Source organism: Phascolarctos cinereus, unplaced genomic scaffold, assembly GCF_003287225.1.
Source record: "Phascolarctos cinereus isolate Bilbo 61053 unplaced genomic scaffold, phaCin_HiC Scaffold_4;HRSCAF=312, whole genome shotgun sequence".
Classification (NCBI taxonomy): Eukaryota; Metazoa; Chordata; class Mammalia; order Diprotodontia; family Phascolarctidae; genus Phascolarctos; species Phascolarctos cinereus.
Genome location: NW_027555847.1, coordinates 243,037,468 through 243,061,502, shown reverse-complemented (window position 1 = coordinate 243,061,502; position 24,035 = coordinate 243,037,468). Strand labels below are relative to the sequence as shown.

At 34.1% G+C, this 24,035-nt stretch overlaps 1 protein-coding gene across 1 annotated transcript in view; it reads right to left on the bottom strand.

The window, feature by feature from the left end:
- DTWD2 (DTW motif tRNA-uridine aminocarboxypropyltransferase 2) overlaps positions 1-24,035 on the bottom strand; it is a 128,691-nt gene that overhangs the window by 62,260 nt on the left and 42,396 nt on the right. The window lies entirely within an intron of this gene.

The following is a 24,035-nucleotide window of genomic DNA, read 5'->3' as shown; positions in this document are numbered from 1 at the left end:
AACAAGTATTTATTAAGCACTTACTTACTATAAGCCAGGCACTGAGGCTATGAAACAATGTCTATCCACAAGAAGCTTACATTTTCATTGGAGAGACAACAAGGATGTAGAAAAGTATATACAGAATATATATCTAAAGACAGTAAATACAAATAAATACAGAATGGTTAATAGAAGGTAATTTGAGAGGGAAGGCATTAACAGTTGAGAGGATAATGAAAGGCTTAACATAGACTAGGTATTGCTTGACCTGTGCTTTGAAGGTGCTTTTCTAAGGCAAGGGTGAGGAGGGAGTGAATGCCAGGAATGGGGGACAGCCAGTGCAAAGGCACAAAGAGAGGAGATAGAGTGTCCAGTGTGAAAACAGAAAGGTGAGAAGTCACTGGTCAGATCTGCCCTTACAGAAAATTACTTTGGCAGTTGTGGAATATAGACTGGAGTAAGGAGAGACTGGAGATAGGAAGACTAATTAGGAGATTATTGCAATAGTCTAGGAAAGAATGATGAGGGCCTGAACTCAATTGGTGCCTTTGTAAGTGGAGAGAATGGGTCAGATAGAAGAGATGTTAGGGAGGTAGAAATGGCAAGATTTAACAACTAAGGTGAGGGAGATTTAATAGTCAAAGATAATGCTGAGGATAAAGAGCCTTAGCGACTGGAATAATGGTATTGTCTTGGACAGAAATAGTGAAGTCTAGCACGGGTTGGGGAGGAAGAAGGCACAAAGATAATGAGCTCTGTTTTGGACATGCCGAGTTTAGAATGTCACTAGGGCATAGAGTTTGAATAGCAGACAAAAATATTTATAGCACATTTTTTGGTAGTAGCAATAAACTTGAAAGTAAAAAGAGAGTGCTCTAATATTATCTAGGGAATGGTTTAACTAATTGTAGTTTAAAATGGAATTTTATTGTGCTGGAAGAAACGATAAATACCAAGAATTAAGAGAAACTTGGGAAGACTTGCAAGAACTGGAAAAAAGTCAGCACAAACAGGACTGCAATTTATACCACAACCAGAGTAACGTAAAGGAAAATACCAATGAAACACTTCAAAACTCTGATCAGTGCAATAACCAATCACAGGTAGAGAAGATTGAAGGTGAAGCATGTCTCCTACCACTCCAATGAAAAAGTGGAACATAGGTGTGGCTTGAGGCATACATTTTAATTTTTTTTTATTAGTTTGTTTTTACAAGCATTATCTCTCCCACTGCCCTCACCTGAACATTAAAAAAAAGAAAAAAAAAGAAAGCCTTGATAACAAATGTGCATAGTTAAGTAAAACATATTCCCACATTTACTATGTCCAAAAATATGTCTCATTGTGCATTTTAAGTTCATCACTTTTCTGAAAGGAGGTAGGTAGCCCTCTGGATTCATAGTTTTTATCATTACATTGATTAGAGTTCTAAAGCCTTTCAAAGTTGTTTTTCTCTATAATATTGTTCTGAGAGTATAAATTGTTCTACTTCTGCTCACTTCACTCTCCATCAGTTTATAAAGATGTTTGCAATTTCTTATGCTCATTTTGACATTTCTCATAGCTCAATAATATTTATATACTGGATTGTTTAAAAAGTTTGAGAGATTCCGCTTCCGGGAGCCAAGATGGCGGAGTGAAAAGGCAGTCGCTCTCACTCTCCCCTATCAACCTCTGAAAACCCAGAAAATATCACCCCAGAAAAAAAAAAAACCCTAGAACACCTGAACTAGAAGAAAGACAAGGAGCAGCAGTGCAGCAGCCCAGCAAACAGGTCTCCCAGTGCCTCAGCAAAAACAAAGGGCCCCAGGCGGATAAGTACTCTGCTGCATTCATCTGAAAGGAGGTGAAGAAGACAACCTAAAGGCTTCCTAAAGCCCTGGCCTTGCTGATTCCAACCCAACACCAGGTGAGCTGTAGGAGCCCTGAAGCCCCCAACTGTGAAGACATCCTGAAGCCCAAGTGGTAGAGCAGTCAAACACCAACACCTGGACCTCCGAGTGCCTCAGTGAGGCAGGGGGAACCGGTGGAAACCAGCTCAGAAAACCACCAGGAGTCTCGGCACTCCACAGCAAAGGAATCTCCTGGTGCATTAGCAGAAACGAGGGAGACAACACTGCAGGGGGCCCCAGGCAGATAAACATCCTGCAGCAGCCATCTAAAAGGAGCAGAAGAAAGCTAAAGGAAAGGAAAAGCAGGCAACCTAGAATTGCCTGAAAGTTCCAGCCTTGCTGATTCCAGCCCAACACAAGGTAAGCTGCCAGAAACCTACAGCCTCCAATTCCCAGCATAAGAGGCCCCAGAACACAAAGCCAGTGACCAAGACCTAGGCTCCCAACACAAGAAGCTTGGGCCCCAGCAGTAGAGCTCAATCTCTTTAAAGGCCAGGGAATAAAGAACACCATGAGTAAAAAGAAACGTACCATAGATTCATATTATGAGAAGAGTGAAGATCAAGACAGAAATTCTGAAGAGGACAACATTGTCAACAAACCCACATCTGCAACAACAAAAGGGAATATGAACTGGTCTGAAGCCCAAAAAGCCTTCTTAGAAGAGCTCAAGAAGGATTTTAATAGTCAAATGAGAGAGGTAAAAGAGTCCTTCAAAAATACAATTGGCCAGTTGGAAAAAAAATACACTGAAGAAAACAAGTCCCTAAAAAAACAATTGGCCAATTGAAGAAGGAAGGACAAAAACTAACAGAAGAGTACACTGAAGAAAACAAGTCCCTAAAAAACACAATTGGCCAGTTGAAGAAGGAAGTACAAAATCTAACAGAAGAGTATGCTGAAGGAAACAAGTCCCTAAAAAACACAATTGGCCAGTTGAAGAAGGAAGTACAAAAACTAACAGAAGAAAACAATCTGTTAAAAACTAGAATTGGACAAATGGAAACTAATGTCTCTATGAGAGAGCAAGAATCAGTCAAACAGAAACAAAAAAATGAAAAAATGATGAAAATGTAAAATACCTCATCAGTAAAACAACCGACCTGGAAAATCGACTCAGGAGAGACAATTTAAAAATTATTGGACTACCTGAAAATCATGATGAAAAAAGAGCCTGGACAGTATCTTTCAGGAAATCATAAAGGAAAACTGCCCAGAAGTCCTAGAACCAGAAGGGAAAATAACCATAGAAAGAATCCACCGATCACCACCTGAAAGAGATCCCAAATTGACAACGCCAAGAAATATAATAGCAAAATTCCAAAATTACCAGATGAAAGAGAAGGTGCTGCAAGCAGCCAGAAAGAAAGAATTTAAATATCATGGAACCACAGTCAGGATTACACAGGACCTTGCAGCTTCTACATTAAAAGACCGCAGGGCATGGAACATGATATTCCATAAGGCAAAGGAGCTTGGAATGCAGCCAAGGATCAATTACCCAGCAAAAATGAGCATCATTTTTCAAGGGAGGAGGTGGATATTCAACGAAATAGGAGACTTCCAAACTTTCCTGATAAAAAGACCAGAGCTCACAAAAAATTTGATCTTCAAATACAGGACTCAAGGACTTAAAAAGGTAAATGGGACAGAAGGATACAATATGTTGTTAATAAGGGGGGGGTGTTTAAACCCCTACAAGGGAATATGAGACTTGCAACCCTTGAGAACTGTATTGTTATTACACCTTGTTAAAGGAGTATACATAAAGAGGGTGGATATTAGTTGACTTTGATGTAATGATAAAAAAAATCTAATCAAGTGGTTAAATGGATCCAAATAAGTGGATCAATCTAATCTTAGAAAAGGTACTGAGAAAGGAGGAGGCAGACAAGGGTAAATTACATTACAGGAAAAGACACAAAATCCTATTACAGCAGAGGGAAAGGGGGGGGAGCATTGTTTGAACCTTACTCTCATCAGATTAGGCTCAAGAAGGGCATAATATAATCAGTTAGGTATAGAAATCTAACTTGCCCTATAGGCAGTAGGAGGGAAAAGGGGAAAGAAAAGGGAGGGGGAAAGAAAAGGGAGGGGGAAAGAAGGGAGGGAGGGAGGCAGGCAGCAGTAAGACTAAAGGGGAAGAAAAGGGAAAGGGATAATAAAAGGGGGAAGGGACTGAAGGAGGCGGTGGTCAAAAGCAAAACACTAGTGAAGGGGAAAAGGAAAAAGGAGAAAGAAAAGCATAAATGGGGGGAAAAGGATGGAGAAAAAGACACAGATAGTAATCATAACTGTGAATGTGAATGGGATGAACTCTCCCATAAAACGGAAGAGGATTGCAGAATGGATTAAAAACCATAATCCTACAATATGTTGTTTACAGGAAACACATTTGAAAAAGAGTGACACATACAGGGTAAAGGTAAAAGGCTGGAGCAGAATATATTATGCTCAGCTGAAGTAAAAAAAGCAGGGGTAGCAATCCTGATCTCAGATAAAGCAAAAGCAAAAATAGATCTAATCAAAAGAGATAAGGAAGGAAACTACATCCTGCTAAAAGGCACCATAGACAATGAAGTAATATCATTACTAAATATATATGCACCAAATGGTATAGCATCCAAATTCTTACAGGAGAAGTTCAGGGAGTTACAGGAAGAAATAGACAGCAAAACTATACTAGTGGAGGACCTGAACCTCCCCTCTCGGCACTAGATAAGTCTAACCACAAAATAAACAAGAAAGAAGTTAAGGAGGTGAATAGAACATTAGAAAAGTTAGGTATGATAGACCTCTGGAGAAAACTGAATGGGGATAGAAAGGAATATACTTTTTTCTCTTCAGTACATGGCACATACACAAAAATTGACAACATACTAGGGCATAAAAACCTCACAATCCAATGCAGAAAGGCAGAAATATTAAATGCATCCTTTTCAGATCATGATGCAATAAAAATTATATGTAATAAAGGGCCATGGAAAGATAGACTAAAAAATAATTGGAAACTAAATAATCTAATCCTAAAAAATGATTGGGTCAAACAACAAATCATAGAAACAATCAATAATTTCATTCAAGAGAATGACAATAATGAGACAACATACCAAAACCTATGGGATGCAGTGAAAGCAGTTCTTAGGGGAAGTTTTATATCTCTAAATGCTTACATAAATAAAATAGAAAAAGAGATTAATGAATTGGGCATACAACTAAAAAAACTAGAAAAAGAACAAATTAAAAATCCTCAACTAAATACCAAATTAGAAATATTGAAAACCAAAGGAAAAATTAAGAAAATTGAAATTAAGAAAAGTATTGAACTAATAAAACTAAGAGCTGGTTTTATGAAAAAATCAATAAAATAGATAAGCCTTTGGTTAATTTAATTTGAAAAAAGAAAGAAGAAAACCAAATTACTAGTATCAAGAATGAAAAGGGCAAAGCCACCACCAAGGAAGAGGAAATTAAAACAATAATTAGGAATTATTTTGCCCAACTATATGCCAACAAATTTGACAATCTTAGTGAAATGGATACATATTTACAAAAATATAAATTGCCCAGATTAACCGAAGAGGAAGTAAAATACTTAAATAACCCCATCTCAGAAAAAGAAATTGAACAAGCCATTGATGAACTCCCTAGGTAAAAACCTCCAGGGCCAGATAGATTTACATGCGAATTCTATCAAACATTTAAAGAACAATTAATTCCAATACTATATAGACTATTTGGGAAAATAGGTAAAGAAGGAGTCTTACCAAATTCTTTTTATGATACAAATATGGTGTTGATACCTAAACCAGGAACAGTCAAAATAGAGAAAGAAAATTATAGACCAATTTCTCTAATGAATATAGATGCAAAAAATTTAAACAAAATATTAGCAAAAAGTTTGAGAGACATAATTTCTGGGTAATTGGTCATTTTAATAAAAAAAGGTCAGTGGCACTCGTGAATACCAAAGACCCTCATGGCTGCTGCTCAATGCTTATATGGCCTTGGAAAAGTGGGTGTTCCAGAAGGTGGCAATCAACTCTGATTGGTTAACAAGTAATGAGAGAGAATGAATATTATAATGAAGGGCTGGACCTATTGTAATAAACTTTAATTATCTCATTTACTTTTAAATTACCCCCAGCCTTGGGCAATCTAATCAAAGAATTTATCCCCACCCAAAACTGAATAGACTAACACAATGGGATTATATTTCTTGGTTGAGGTTGGGTGGAGTCTGACCAAGATTGAGGAGAGTTAATTCAATCTCATTATCAGTAATGTCCTTCAAAAGAATGAACTTTGAAATGAGGAGTACAGAAAAAGGGAAACTATGGATCTCCCCAAATCTTTGGTTATTAAAAATCATTTCTTTCAATACCACAATTTGTTTAGTCATTCCCAAATAAGTAGGCAACCACTAAGTTTCCTGTCTTTTGCTACCTAAAAATATTTGCTATTGACATTTTTAAAATATAGGTTTTTTTCCTCTTTCCCTACTCTCTTTGGGTATAGACCTACTAAGTTTATGGTTTTGTCACAGAATATATACACTATCTAGTAACTTTTGGGAAATAGTTCCAAACTGCTTTCCAAAATTACTAGACTATTTCATATAGCCAGTAACAGTACAATAGCATGCCTACTTTCCCAAAGCCCCTCCAATATGTGCCATTTTGGTTTTTTTATCATCTTTGTCAATATGATGGGTAAGAGATGTAACCCCAGATGAAATCTGCTTTAATTTTAGGTATACATTTTTAGATGTTGTTAACGGGCTGATTTGTTTTGCTTACTTGAACTTATTTTTTACAAGGAAGAGGCAGAGAGTCATTGGAAAATAACAGTGATGTTTTTTAAAAAAATCAATACAACATTTAACAAATTTTAAAAATAAAATTATTTAAAAAAACAAAAGGAGAGCTACATCAACTAACAATCAAATATTTACTGAGTGCTATATCTAGTATGAAAAATAAATTTAAAAAATTATTGCAAAGCCCAGGTCCTCAAGGAATTTACAGTCAAGTTAGTGAGACAAGGTTAGCATTTGTGAAATTATATATGACATGCCTATAAATATCACTTAAGGGAATCTAAAAGCAATAATAATCCCAATAGGAAGGCAATATTTAGTTACAATGTGAAATCTAATTTTTTAATGATTAAAAATTATGCACCTTATAAACTTTAGAGAGTAATCTGAATAAAATGTTTAACATTTTAAAGATAAAGGTAGCAGATTCATGAGATACTGATAGAACATCTATTGGAAAAATAAGTATTACTCTTACCACGAAAAATTAAAGCAAGTTTTCTTAAAATTGAAACATTTTAAGTCCACACCGATGACACAGCAATAACAATAAAAACATTAGCAACTAATAATTCAATACAACTGATGTGCTTTTTTTCTTGTTGATTAATCAGAATATCATTCCCCTCTTTTCACTGTAATTTTTTTATAGTAGTTGGGGGGGGCTTAGAAGAATCTTCAGTTATTTTTCTTAAGTTATGCAAATGATAATCACTTATGCTCCCATCTCATTTACACTCCATTGGAGGTAATAGCTAAGGATTTTGTTAATTCATTTCAAGGAACAGAGCCAGTAGGCCAAATACTTTCTCAAAATAGTATTAATAATGCCTGTTGCTTAGTGATGAGGGAACTATTCAAGGGAAATTGAAATTGGAATGAATTTTATTCACTACAGTAAAATTCTATTACAAGGAAAGAACCATTGCCCTGCTCAGAACCCTTCTATTATATTCCATCCCCCTGAAGTCCATTTGACCTATACATTCAGAGAATGTGTTCTCTTTCATTTTAGTCATTTTTGTTCAATTTGAACCCCATCTGAATAAAACAGTGGCAGGCACTATAAAAATTATAAAAGAAGATAAAGGTAAAAATTCAACCATGGAAATTACCACTACAAAAAAAAGAATTCTATAATAGAAAGATATTTCCATGGTATAGTACACCACCTTGGGGCAACAGGGAGGGGGGAGGGGGCGGCTACTACTGGTAAGGAGTGCCAATAACATAACAAATCTCCTACAACACAAAATCCCATATCTGGTCATGTTAATAGACAATATTCATAACAGAAATGTTTGATTGTGTATTGTTTGCCTAGCAGGCAAGAGGAGGAGGGAGAAAGTATACTCTTTAAAAATTAGGCTTCAACTCCCTCCAAACCTTCCCACCCCAATATTGCAACTAACCTACCTAGAGTTTCAACCCACCTACTAAGACAAAATAGAACAAAGAAAGAACCAGGAATTTAGGAGAGAGTATTGGAGAGGAAATGGCATAACATTCTTCCCCCCAAAAAAAAATGGACCACTTTTTTCACCTGTTAAATTACTATAAGGAAGCTTAGAATCAAGTGGTATAACCCTATATTCTAAAGAGGCTAGGAATATATTTCTACAAATTTGCAATTAATAAAAAAAATTCCATAACAGCAAAATAATCTGGATTTTTAAATGGAGTCCATTTTAATGAAAAAATTTTAGAAAACCAATTTCAGCTTTTTCCTGAGTGATGATTATAGAGAACTTTCTTTAAATAAACGATAGCGGAGGAAAATAAACTCACAGAGAAACTAAGCATCTATTTTATTCTAATACTAATAATCTCACTTCAATACATCAAGGATTTGTGATTTCCTCAGTGTAGGTACTCCTCTCACAGAGCAACCCACAAATATTTATCTAAATATGTATTCCCAAGTTGATATACACCTCCAATTCCAAGTAGAACAGAAGCTCCTTGAAGGCAGTAATAGTTTGGTTTTGTTCTTTGTATTCCCAGCACCTATCACAGTGGCTTGCCTTTAGTAGATGTTTCATAAATGTTTACTGAATAACAATTATTCAGCAAACATATATTAAGTGCCTATTAGTATACCTCTTAGTGTTTTTCAGCACAAAGCAATGAAAATTACTCTACATGCTAAATCTAGATAGAGAGCTCATGGACTCAGAGTGTAGATGGAAGTATATTTTATTTCTTTTTTATTTGGGGGGTAATGGAGGTGGAGTTATCACTAATGCAAGAATTTGTTTTGTATGACTATAACAAATTTGTAACCGTTTTTTGGGGGCTTTTGTTTGGGGGTTTGGATTTTTTGGAGGGATTGCCTTCTCAATGAATAGGGCAGGAGGAGAAAGAAAAGCGAGAATTTGGAGCTGAAAATAAAAAGAAATTGATTTTTTTAAAAAGTCTCCTTTCTACGAAAACACCTGGTATAGCATTGCTATCTATACTATCTCGATAGTGAAGCTTGATCTTTTTGCTCAGTCATGTCTGACTCTTCATGACCCTTTTTGGATTTTCTTGGCAAAGATACTGGAGTATCTTTTTTACAGATGAGGAAACTGAGGCAAACAGGGTGAAGTAACTTGCCAGGATCACACAGCTAGAAAGTGTCTGAGGTTAGGTTTGAACTCGGGAAGATGAGCATTCCTGACTCCAAGATTGGCACTCTTTCCACTGTGCCACCTAACTGCCTTAGCTTGATCTTAGTACATCCTTAAAGCATTTTTCTTTTGTGGTTTGAACTGCTGAATGTGTAAGGCTACACTGAATGTTTCTCAGCTACCAAAAATTTTGAGCTCTTGAGCTTTAAAGGTTTTTCTCTTCTTTGCTCTCAGGTTGTCACTTTTTCACTTTTTGCTGCTGATCAGCATGCCTGGGATAATTTTTAAAATAGGAAATCACATTCACATTTTTTTAATGTTTGTGTCTTTAAAAATTAACTCTCGTGAAGACTCATAGGAGGGAGGAGGTATACATAAAGAAATGACTATAAATTCAGCACTAAAATATTGTTTTTTTCTATGTGATCCTCATTTTCATTTTATTTTATTTTATTATTTTGATTATTTTGATTTATCAACAATCACTTCCACATGCTTTTGAGTTTAAAATTTTTCTCCCCCTTCCTCCCCACCACCCTCCCCAAGATGGCACACAATCTCATATAGGCTATACATTTACATTCCTATTAAACATAAAATATTAATTGTTAAAGAATGATCCCCATACAGTTTAATCTACTTGTGGATAGACAGCAATATGTAATGAAAAGGTACTAGGCAAAATTATACAGGATACAGCTGCCTTATATTCAAGTGAAATCATTAGCAGGTAGAGATAGTAGATGACAGATACTGAAATCACCTTCTGAGGTCCTCTCACACATCTAGTACTGGCATTCTAGAAACTGTACATCCTTTAGAGAAATTTTCAAGATCAACAAATTAAATTAAACAATTAAAATTAAAATCAGTGCCTGGGTGACTAAGCCACTCACTCTGATGACTAAGGGACAAAAACTACCATTTTTGAACATTATAGACAAGCCAGTCTAACTGAAGCAGCAACCCCCTTTGAGGGAGAGGATGAAGCATGTACCAGGCAGATGAGGCCACCATTGGAGTTTATTGATTGGGGGGTGGGGTATGTGTGCCAAGATTGGATCTACCTTTTAGGAAAATCACTTTAGTCACTGAATGGAGGATGGATTGGAGTGGGGAGAGATGAGGCAGTACTCAGCGTATTCTATAGAATTAGTATAGTGTAAGCAATTAATGATTTGTTCCTTCATTCACTATTATGAAGATAAAAAGACAAAAAAGAGGGGAGGTATTACTAATTATTCTAAGTATTTGGTACCACTGTTCTCAATTATAACAGGTTACTAGTTTAAAGGTATTTTTAGGTGCCCAAGCACTACACAAATTCCAGAAAGGTGCTCTTGCCACATGAGTAAGGGCCGACATTTTGTGTATATATACATACATATAAATATATATATATATATATATATATATATATATATATACACACATACACACACATATACATATACATATATATATAAAAGCAGACATCATATGCAAATATAAACTGAGTATATAATGCCTAGCACATAGAAAGCACTCAATAGTTTATTCATTCATTGAATAATTGATTGGTCAAAGGATATAAACATATAGTTATCAAAAGAAGAAACCAAGCTATCAACAACAGTGAAAAAATACTCCAATGCACTAATGATTAGAAAAATGAACATTTTAAAAACTCTGAAGTTCTACCTCACACCTATCAGATTGTCAAAGATGACAAAAAAAAAAGATAACGATTATTGTAGAGGCTAGAAGATTGGCACACTATTGGTGGTGATGTGAATTCTTCCAGCCATTCTGGAAAGCAATTCCCCACAAAAATCACTAAATTCTGCACACCCTTTGACCCAGCAATATAACTACTCAGCCTATTCCCCTAATAAGACCAAAGAAAGAGGAAAAGGACCCAAATATATAAAAATATCTACAGCAGTTCTTTTTGTATCAATTAGGGAATGGCTAAACAAAGTATGGTACATTAATATAAAGCAGGGATTCTTCATCTTTCTTGTGTCACACAGACCCCTTTGACAGTCTGGTGAAATCTGTGTACCCCTTCTCAGAATAATGTTTATTGCTTCTATTCATAAATGGAGGAATGATATTTTGAATCTGTTTTTTTCTGCAAAGAGGAATGATTTTTGAACTTGGAGACAGAAAAAATTTTCAGGTACAATGGTATGTGCACTAACTGGAATAAACTAAAAATTACATTTATTAATAAAAATAAACCCTTTAATAATTTAAATAAAATTCAACTGAGGCAAACAGAAATTAAGTGATTTAGTTAGGGTCAGACTGCTACTAAGTGTCTGAATCTGGATTTGAACTTCAGCCTTCTTGATGCCAGGCCCAAAATTCTATCCACTGTGTCACCAGCTGCTCGCATGTTTTAAGTCCAAAGGCAATATCACATATTATTCATACTTTTCTTCTCCCACGCTGCCTTTTATACTTGTGCTTAATAAATGTTAGCTGAACTGAAATTAAAATGCTTACTACATATTATAATAAGTGAAATAAGTGAAAAAGATAAAAGTAAATTTCTGAATTAAGGTTAAAAAATTCAAATGTTTAAGACATGGGAAAACTGGCTTGAAAAGAGCTCTTATAAAAAATATCTGAGAGTTTTAGTCAACTCTGAGTTCAACCCTGTAGCAATTAAAGTAATGGAAACATAGGATGGATAAATGGACATATAGTACCCATATCAAGATTATATGATATTGGGTATATCACTTCTGAGAAACATTATTCATTTCTATGTGTCATATTTTAAGAGGGCCATTGACAAAACTGAAGTGTAGCTATCTAATGGAAGGTGGCCCAAATGGATGGAAAAATTTTGACTGAAAATGTATGTGCTATCAACTTTGTTCAACAATCAACACAAATCAATAAAAAGGAAAATGAGATCTCTATTAAACAGGATCAAAATAGGTACAAAATAAAAATGCAAAGTTAAAATGTGAATTAGTAAGAAATGGGCACTTCCTGTATACTTAATAAAATTTTAACTGACAATTAATAAAAACTACTAATTGCAGTGGCCATATTTTTCTATTTGTATTCCAGTCGGGTGCCAAATATACTAAAGAAAAAAACCTCTTCTGCTGATTCTTTTTTTAAAATATTAGTATAGTGAAGTATTAGAAGGTCAAGTGTTTCTTAGCCATCTGTTCCCACTATGCCATACACATCAGTTCATAAACAGAGGCAGTTTTACCCACCGTGCTCTTTGATTGCTTCATACAAATGTACCAGCTGCCTAACTGCGCTGAGCGTACTTGCTGTGCTTTTTTATGAACTAATTGCATCCATGGGGCTAACTTAATGCAGTACGTCTCTGGCATCACCTTTGCCAACTATGACAGCTGTTGTAAGAAAGCCTGTAGTGTATACACAATCACTTGTGGCCTTCCTTCAAACATGGCTATGCAAAACATCTCTGAATAATGTGTTTTTCTAATGGAGTGTCAGCACAATAAAAAGCCTAAAAAACAATCAGTATAATCATACTGCTCACTAGAAAAGTCACCATACTATATGTATTATGTCCATAAATAATCATTTTAAGCTTTTTCAACTTAACGTTCTTGTTTGCAGAAATTCTTGAAACTCAATTAAGCCTGCTGATGAACCAATTTAACATGCAAGCAAAATGTCTTATACAAATATACATTCTCAATAAAGGCCAAGCAAATCAGAGATTTAAAATTTATTCATAGTAGAAAATACTTTAGAAGACAAATAATAATAATATCTAATCCACAGGCAAGAATATATATAATATTTTGAATTTTTTAAATCACCATTTAATTTATTGATAGAATTATCACCACCAGATAAAGCCAGAGAAATAAGAAAAGCCAAATAAACTGTTATAACAGAGAAGACTCAGGAAAAGTTAATAATATCCTAAAATATGTATTAATCAATCAACCAACAAGACTTTATTAAGTGCCTACTCTGTGTCAAGCATTATGCTAAACATGGGGGACACAAGTACCAAGAATGAAATAATACCTACTTACAAGGAACTTCTGTTCTAATGGGAAGACAAATATTTTCATAAAAAAACATAGAGCATAAATATAAAATTAATAAATACACATAAAAAGGAATTAAATACAAGGCAGTTTAGGAGGGAGGTCATTTGCTTTTGCAGGGATTAGAAAAGCTTGATGCACAGGATGGTGCTATTGCTGCATCTTAAAGGAATAAAAGAACTATGAGGTAGAGGCAATCAGGGAGTACATTTGAAACATGGGAAGAACTAGTACAAAATAGCTAGTACAGAAACTGAAGATGGCATGTCCCAAGGAAAGGACAAAGAAAAGGCTGGATCACAAAGTATAAGAAAGGGAATAATGCCCAATAAGGCTGGAAAGTTAGGAAGGGTCCAGGTTGTGAAAGGCTTTAAAACCCAAACAAGAGTTTATATTCTATTCTAAGGCAACAGGGAGTCACTGGAATTGATCGAGTAGGAGAATGAAATGGTCAGCTCTGTGCCTAAGGAAAATTAGCTAGCCAGTAGTGTGTACAGCAAACTGGAGTGGGGAGAGGCTCGAGGCAGGCTAACCATTTAGGAGGCTGCTACAGTGATCGAGTCAAGAAGAAATGAGGATCAAGGCTAACATGGTAACTGTAAAGAAAAGGGGAGAGAATTGAGAGTGGAGAGAGGCAAGATGCAAGAGATGTTGTAGAAGTAGAAACAAGAAGATATGGCAACTGATTAGATATGTGGAGTGAGGGATTATAAGGAGATGGTGATCCAAAAAAGGAGCCTGAGAAGATGTGAACAGTGAGGGAGGAGGAAAACAGAGAAAAAGCAGTGAGATGAAATTCATCTACGTGGTATAGCAGATAAGATTATTGGTCTCAGAATCAGGAAGACCTGAGTCTAAACCCTGTCTCAGACACTTATTGGCTGTCACTTAACCTCACTCTGCCTCAGCTTTCTCATCTGTAAAATGGGGATAGTAACAATGCCTATCTCACAGAGTTGTGAAGATCAAATGAAATATCATATGTAAATGCTTGCTATTATTATTATGTTCAGGAAGGGTAGTCAATCAATCCATCAACAAGCATTTAGAAAGGGAAAAACCACATTCTAATGGGTAAACTATATGCACATAATAAATTAAGAATTTCTCCTTGCAGGTATCCTGTGTATTCTCTCTATTTAGGATCACAGAATCATAGATTTAGAAATGAAAGAGACTTCATGAAGTTTCTATTTCAATCCCTTCCTTTTATAAATGAGGAAAATATGAGTCAGGGAGATGAAGTGATTCACCAAAGCTCACCCAAGTGGTAAGTAAGAGAGCTGGAACTTGAACCCAGGCTCTCTGACTCCAAATCCAGCATCCTTTCTACTGCAACAGGCTTTATTTAGACAAACTTTCAGGTATCAAGGAAAAAGAATTTACTTTTTTAAATGTTATGTTATATGTTATAAAGTGAGTCTTAGCCTTATATGAATCAACAAATCAACAAATATTTTTGTGGACTTTCCCTCTGTAAGGTATTATTCTAGGCATTGCAGGAGACATATACACGCAGCTGCTACTTACCACAGAAAGAATGTACCATCAAACTAGAGTGACCATTGACTCTTAGAGAATCTCAAAACCCATTTTAAGAGAATCATTTGATCAGAGATTTTGAGCTGGATGAGACCTCAGATGATCTAGAGTAGACACTACCATCACCTTAAACTATCATTCTATATCCCTCTTTCCTTTCATAGCCAAATGAACAAATAGATGAATAAAAAGGAATTTAAGTTCCTGCTGTGTGCAAAGCCCTCTCCTAAGCACTGAGGATATAAACAGAAGAGGAGCAAGCCAGTCCCTGCTCTCTAGGAGCTTACAGTCTAAAAGAGAAGACAAATACACATGGGAGGTTTCAGCTGCAAGTCACATAAAAAAACTCATTGCTCCTTAGGGTACAGCAGTAAAGCAGACCATCATGCACCTTCTTTAATATCATTTGTAATATGCCTATATCTTTTGACTTCTGAAATATTACTCCTTTATAATGGTAGCTGCTATATCTTTTGTGATCCTGACATATCTTGGTACTTGAAACCTTTTTTTCCCTACTGTTTGTGGTATTTTTTATTTGCTATGTAAGCTCTGAATTTTATCATTACCTATATCAAAAAATGAAAAAGCAGAATTCATAATAAGTGAAGAAGAAATGAAGTTTATAATCAGAAACTCTTTTGACCAACTAAATGCCAATAAAACTAATAACAAATGAAATCAATGAATATTTACAAAAGTATAAAATACTCAAATTAGTATAATAAGAAATACAGTTTAAACAACCCAAATGAGCTCCAGACTAGTGAATTCTCTCATTCAAAGACCAATTCTTATATTATACAAATTGTTTACAAAAATAAGAGCTCCTACCAAATTCCTTCTATGATACAAACATGATCTTGATGATTATACCAACAAGAGTCAAAGCAAAGCAAACTATAGACGAATATTCCTAATGAACATTAAAATGTTAAATAGAACAGGAGCAAAGAGGCTACAGTAACTTATCACAAAGATTATACACCATGTTTGATTTATGCCAAAAATGTAGGGTTGGTTTAATATTAGGATCAAAAATCATATAATTATATCAATAGAAGCAGAAAAAATTTTGAAAAAAATATAATACCCATTTCTGTTAAAACACTAAAAAAAATAGAAATAGATAGCCTTTTTCTTAACATGGCAAATAATATATATCTATAACCAAGAGCCAAAATTATATGTAATAGGTATAAACTATAGTCCTTTCCAGTAGTATCAGGGGTGTCTGTTGTCAACACTTCTATTTGACATAAGGCTACAAATGCTAGCTATAGCAATATGACAAGAAAAAGAAATTTCAGAAATAGCATAGGTAAAGAAGAAACAAAATTTTTACTTTTTGCAAAGATACGATGGTATACCCAGAGAATTCTAGAAAGTCAACTAAAAAAATTAAAACAATAGTTTCAGTAAAGTTATGGGGTTAAAAAATAAATCCACATAAGTCACCAGAATTTCTTTATAATAGCAATACAAATCTATCAGGGAGAGATAGAAAGGGAAATTCCAGTTACAATAAATGCAGAATGTACAAATTTTTAAAATATTTAGTAGTTTACCTAGCAAGATACAGTTAGGAATAATATGACTACAGGTGTAAAACACTGCTTATACAAATAAAAACATCTAAATAATTAGAGAATATGAATTGCTCATGTGTAGGCTGAGCCAATATAATGAAAATGACAATATTATCCAATTTAATATATTTATTCAGTGCCCTACCAATCTAACTACCAAAAGGTCACTTTATAATACTAGAAAAAAATAATGAAATTCATCTGTAGGTATAAAAAATCAAGAATCTATAAAACGTCAAGAATTCCAAGAGAAATAGAGAAAAAAAAAGGTGGGGGGGGGAGACAGGGTCCTGGTAGCATCAAATCTAAAACTACACTACAAAATTATACTATACTATGAATATTGAACAATGGGTGGAATAGATTAGACATATGGTACACAGAAGCAAATAAACCTAGTAGCCTAGTGCTCAGTAAATCCAAAAATATCAACTACTGGAAGAACTCAGTATTTGATAAAAATTGCTAGGAAAACCAGACAGCAATATAACAGGAATTCGGTTTAGACCAACACCTCACATATTATACCAAGACAAGTTCCAAATGGGCTCTGTTGATGTTATTCAGTTCAGTCATGCTGAACCCTTCATGACCCCATTTGGGATTTTCACATTTTTGTCTTCTTCTGAGTTTATGTCTTGGTCTTCCCAGACACCACGGTAGTTTTTTGTAGACAAATTCTTTTTTGCTGTTTTTGTTTGCTCATTCTTCCAGCCTACTTCTTAACTTTGAACTTTATGTTAAACTTGCCCTCTGCTCCCCTGGGGGCAGGGAGGTACCATCCTCAGCTTCTGGTTTTTTCTTGCTGCTGTTTTCAGAGCTGGCTGTGAGGGTCGACAAGTTTTTGGTGCTTCTATGTTTCTTTTCTTCAGCATCATTTCCAAGTTCCCATGTAGCACATCTGGCTCTATGACATTATAATCCAAATATTGTGGCTTCACTGACCTTAATGATGAAGTGAATTTATTACGAAAAAAAAATCTTTACAGATTTTTTCAATTTGTTATGTTATTCTTTCATTCAGATCCTTAAATGCTCTACAGATGACTTTGTTTTGTTGGATCTATAACCAAACTTTCTTCAAATTCATTTTTCCTTCAATCGTTTCCCACTGTTTTGTGAGGTAAAACTGTTCCTATTCTTCTGGCATCCTCCTTTTTAAGACTTTGCAAACAAGTTTATAAACTAAACTAGTGTCGTCCTTAGCTGCCAGATCTCTCAGGTTATGAAAGAGGTCAAATGTTTGCTGGCTGAAACAATTCCTAGGCTCTTTTTGTCTCATAATTTTGACAAATGACTCCTTAATTCCAATTCTACAACTCCAATTGTCTGCTGGACACTTCCGTTTGGATGCACTTATGGCACATATCCATAACCAAACTCATTAGCTTTATTCTTACATCTGCCTCGCCTTTAACTTTTTTCCTTTATTTTCATAAATAAATGAATTTAATAAATTTTTATTGACTTAATACATATAACACATATAAATATTTATGTTGACTAAATGTGTATGTGTATATATATATACATATATATGTGTGTGTGTGTATATATATGTGTATGTGTGTGTGTGTGTATCTCACATATAACAATATATATCACAGTACTCTGCAAATAGGAGATACTTTTATTTTTCTCTGGCTATGATTTCATCAGTATAGGAAAGTCCAAGTGAGGAAACTACTCATGCAGATCAGTCAGTTAACAAACATTTATCAAAGTCCTATAATGTTCCAGGCATCATGTTAGGCCCTGGGAATACAGAGAAAAATAAAACAGTTCCTTTCATCAAGGACCTTACATTCTATCAGGGTACACAATAAATACACATGCTGCTATACACAAAGCAATTTTCAGAGTAGAAGGCAACTAGTATCTGGGGAAATAAGAAAAGTGTTCATGCAGAAGTGGCACCACACCTTGTTTTAAGGCTGAACCTTAAAGGGAATAAAAGGTTCTAAGAGGTGGAAGTGAGGCACATTCTAGGCAGAGGGGACAGCTAGCTCAAAGGCAAAGAGGCAGGAGCTGGAATGTTATGTGAGGTCAGCCCCCAGAACACTGCATGGACGGGCCCCTTTTGGAAGATTCAAGGGATAACAAGGACAAGAATAAAAGACAAGATAAACTGCCATCCCCATGAACTGGAAGTTGTTCCTATAGTAATAAAGAGCAGATCCATTAAATTACCCATGCACAGGAAGTACATCTATTTGTAGATTGCTATGAATAACTGCAATATATACAATGTAAAGCATTTATACTTCTAAACTTCTATACTTCTAAAAGTATCAAATATTATTGTCAAATCACCTATCAACACCTGAAAACATCTATCTATTAATGAGTAACATTTTTAGGTAAGATTTAATAGTTTATTTGAAAACATACTTAAATATATACAATTCTCCATAATTATCTCAACTTTACAGATATTCATAGTAAATATAGATATAGATATAGGTGTGTATTAAAATGTGCTGCTGGGTTTTTTTTTCCATTTTCACAAACTAAAAAAAGGATATATTCTTTCAATCCCTTTAAATATTCATTTGGGACAAACCCTGTTGTCATTTTCTGTGCTACAACATTTTTTTTCACAATAAATGAATAATACTTCTAACTTTAATCATTCAGTACTAGCTATTGTTAAAAATATTTGGGGGAAAATATAATATGTATACACAAGTGATTGCCATATGGAGCTTGGAAATCTGATTGTCTGCAACACTGATAATGACATCAAAGAACCAGATGCTATAGGCTTATAAATTATAAAGATGTTTTAGATAACCTGTTGTATGACATAAATGGCTTTTTATATTACTGCATGATCTTTTAGTATCTGTCATTTTATATTAGGCAAGGGCTGGTTAGATTTCATTATATATGTAATACTATACACATGTATTCATTAGTTTCCATTACGATAAAAATCAAATATTAGTTCTAATTAATCTCTACACAAATACATCAATCTTGAAGTGTTATTTAAACATCATCATTATTATTGTGAAAAGAATACCCTCATCTCAACAATTTACAGATCTATTACTTTAAATTTTAGCAATAATAATTCTAATTTCAATAACAGTTTCTACATCAAATCTACAATTACTTCAAGTAAATGTTTTACAACAATAAAATTCATTCCTGAAAATGTGCTTATTATTTTTGTTCAGTCGTGCCCAACTCTTCGTGACCCTATTTAGGGTTTTCTTGGCAAATATACTGGAATTATTTGACACTGCCTTCTCCAGTTGAGGAAACTGAGGCAAACAGAGTTAAGTGACTTGCTCAGGGTCACATAGCTAGGGAAGTCACATAGTCTGAGGTCAGATTTGTACTCAGTCGTCTTCCTGACTTTAGGCCCAGCACTCTATCCACTGTGCCACCTAGCTGCCCTTGGAAAATTTTTGGATAAACTAAATTCATATTTTCTGATATTTATAATTAGAAAAATGTTTTATCTTCATTTTAAATTGATCTACAGAGCAGTATAGCAACTACTAAAGTGTTTAAATTTCTCTGTCCTTCACCTCTCTGAATCCCTTCTAATTAATTCCTGACTTAAATTTCCCTCACTTTATCAAAATATACATAGATTCCAGCAAAGTATCTGATAAAATCTCTCATACAGGTGGCCTCAAGGCCACAGATTCCTACCCCTTATGTAAAGGCCTAAAGGCTGGAGGGTGGAAAGGTAATCCTTTGTTGGCCTAACATTCACATCACATACCTTACCTGTGGGTACATTTCTCTTGGGAATTCTACTCTCTATATACTCTTTCATGTAGTGACCTCATCAACTCCCCTGGGTTCAACTGACATCTTTCTGCAGATGACACCCAGATGTACATCTCCAGTCTCAATCGCTCTTCTCCAACTGAATGTCCCTTAGGCATCTTAAATTCAATATGACCAAACAAAATACATTATCTATTCCACAAAAAAAAATAACCCTTTTAAGAATTTCCTATTTCTTTGAAGGGCATCACCACTTTTCTAGTCTCCCGGGTTTATAACCATGGTAATATCCCCAACTCTTCCTAATTCAACATATAAGTGGCCAAATCTTGTTTCTACCTCTACAACATCTCTGGCATTTAACTCGTCATATTCACATAGTCCTCTCCTTAGTTCAGGCCCTCATCACCTCCTTCCTTCGAGTCTCTCTCCTATCCAATCCATCCTCCACCACTGCCAAAGTAATTCTCCATACATGAAAGTCTGACCATGTTACCATGCTAGTCAATAAACTCCAGTGTCTCCTATTGCCTGTAAGAAAAAATATTAATGCAGTTAAAATCCTTCATAAAGTTTCCTTTCCAGTTTCATTATATGTTACTCTCCTTCCCAGACTCCACCTTCAATTAAACCAGCTTCTTTTCCATTCCTCACATACATCTTCCATTTCTGTGCCTTTGAATTGCTGTCCCTCATTTCTGGAACGTTACCTCTGGTTCTCTGAATCCTTTACTTGCTTCAAGATTCAGCTTTTCTGATAGGCCTGACTGCTAGGACCCTTACTTCCTAAACTGCCTTGTGTTTATTTTGTGAACGTTCTGTATATACTAATTATTTTTATATATTTTATTTTTCCCAAATTTCATGTTAAAACAATGTTTAAAATTTTGAGTTCAAAATTCTATTGCTCCGTGAAGCAGCAATCTGATATGGTTTACACATATGCAGTCACATAAAACATTTCCATGTTAGTAATTTTGTACAAGAAGACTCGAATAAAAAAAAGGAAAGAAGGTAAAAAATAACATGCTTCAGTCTATATTCAGACAGTATTGATTCTTTCTCTGGAGGTAGATAGTATGCTTTGTCATAATCCTTTAGGGTTGTCTTGTATCACTGTATTGGTGAGAATAGCTAAGTCATTCACTGTTCTTCATCTTACAATATTGCTGTTACTGTGTACAATGTTCTCCTGATTCTGTTCACTTCACTTTGCATCAGTTCATGTAAGTCTTTCCAGGTTTTTCGGAAATCAACCTGATTGTCAGTTCTTTGTATATACTAATTATATGCAAGTTCTCTCTTCCCACAGAATGTAAATTCTTTACAGAATAATTCAACAACAAAACAGAAATTGTGAAAATCAAGGAAGATAACAAAATTGAAAGCAAAAATAACCATCCAAATGACGAATAAAACTAGGAACCGGTTTGTTGAAAAAACTAATAAAATAGATAAACTATTAGGTAGCCTAATTTTGAAAAGAAAAAATAAAATAAAATTGAAAGCATCAAAAAAGAAAAAATTCACAACAATGAAGAGATAATTAGAAATAATTTTACCTAATTATATACTAACAAAATTGATAATTTAATTAAATGAATATTTAGGGAAATGTCAAATACTCAGATAAACAGAACAAGAAATAGAGAATTTAAGTAGATCAATCCCATAAAAAGGAATTAAATAAGCCATAAATTAACACCCAGGAAAAAAACCTAAGTACCAATGGATTTACAAGTGAATTCTATCAAACATTTAAAAAAAAATAATCTCAATATTTGTCTAATTTTGCTAAAAATAGAAAACAAAAGAGCTTATCAAATTCCTTCTCTGATACAAATACTGTCTTGATATGAGAGAGGCAAAATAGAAAAAGAAACTATCCTTAATAATGATCAACAGAAAAATACAGTATTAAATATAATATTAACAAAAAGACTAAAGCAACATATTAAAGGATTATTGAGTATGACCAGGTTGATTCGATGCCACAAATACAGGATATTCAATATTAGGAAAACCATAAATATAATAGACTACATTAATAATGAAAATATAAAAATCATACAATGACATCAACAGATGCAAAAAAAGCTTTTTGACAAACTGTAATAACCATTTTTTTAATTAAAAACACTAGAAAGCATACAAATAAATGGACCTACTCTTAACATGGTAAATAGTTTCTAACACCAAGAGACATCTTTATATGAAAAGAAGGCCTCTCCAATAAAGTCAGAGTTAAAGCCAGAATATCCATTGACATCATTATAATTTGAAGGAAAAAAAGAAATTAAGGGAATAAGCAGAATCAAAAAAAATTGTCACTTTTTGCAGATGATAATGGTAATCTAATTAGAGAATCCTAAATATTCAAATAAAAAGTTAAATGATACAATTACTAACTACAGCAAAATAGAAAGATATAAAATAAACCCACATAAATCATCATTCTTTCTGTATATTACCAACAAAAACCAGCCAGAAGAATTAGAAAGTAAAATTCCTTTCAAAATAACAAAACAGAAAAAAATTGGGATGGCACCTACAAGAACTACATGAGTACAACTACAAAACACCCTATGAAGAAATAAACAGACCTAAAAGACATATAAATTGCTCATACTTGTGTCATGGTAATAAAATATAAATGGCAATATTGGTTCAATTAATTTAAACATTCATTATAAGCCAATGAAACTACTAAAGACTGTGAAAAAATAGTCACAGAATTCATCTAGAAGGACAAAACGTCAACAATCTCAGGGGAAACAGGAACAAATGTGGGAAAGATAGGGTTATGGCAATATCTTATCTCACACTATATTACAATACAATGATATTTAAAACTAGCAATAGATTAGTGGAAGAGATTAGATGCATAAGATCCAGATGCAAAGAAATACAGTAATATAATTTTCAATAAACCCAAAGACTACAATAATTTGGGTAGACTCTGTAAACAAAAACTGCTAAAAAAAATTGAGAATTTACACCTGTATCAAATGCAACCTTTATGAAAGTAATCAGAAGATAAACTATGTTCTACAGCAGACCACATCTTTACAGAAACACAGTTTACCTAAAGGTGTAGAGAACAAAAGATTCCACTATGTTTGTTTCTGTTGATTATAAAAAAGTATGTAATTCCATGAAGTTATCCAAAAGTTATCACCCATGTATATTTTAAAATCATGTAAGATAACTCTTTTTACAATCCTCTGATAAACGTCAATCGAGTGAAAAAAAATGGAGAAATATGCTTGTCAAAAGAATTTGCCTCTGTCATAGAGAACTACCAAGGCAGAGTGATTCCCTGTGGTTGGTGAGGTCATCCAGATGTTCCTACACACAGATGGCATTATGCTGATTGCATCAAACCCTGAAACATTAATGATACTCCTAAATGAGATCTATAATTATTCAAAAAGATTTTGGTCTAACTATCCACATAGGAAAAACCAAGGTGATTTGGAATGCTTATTTTCCATACTATAAGTACTACTATATAGTTATCAATAATTACAGTAACTCATTATTAGAGGAAAAAAATTAGTCCCCATAATGTTATATAAGTAATAACTAATTAAAAGTACTTAGCAGAAAACAGCATGTTACTATATATCTATAAATTTAAAGTAACAGAATAATCATTCACTGAACATTAATGGTAACAACACTTACAGAAGCCCAACACATATATTACTATGTGTTTGAACCATGTACCAAGATGTTATAGACGTGAATTTTAAGGTCCCATTTAACAACAAATCAGTCCATTTAAAATACAATAACTTAATATCATGATT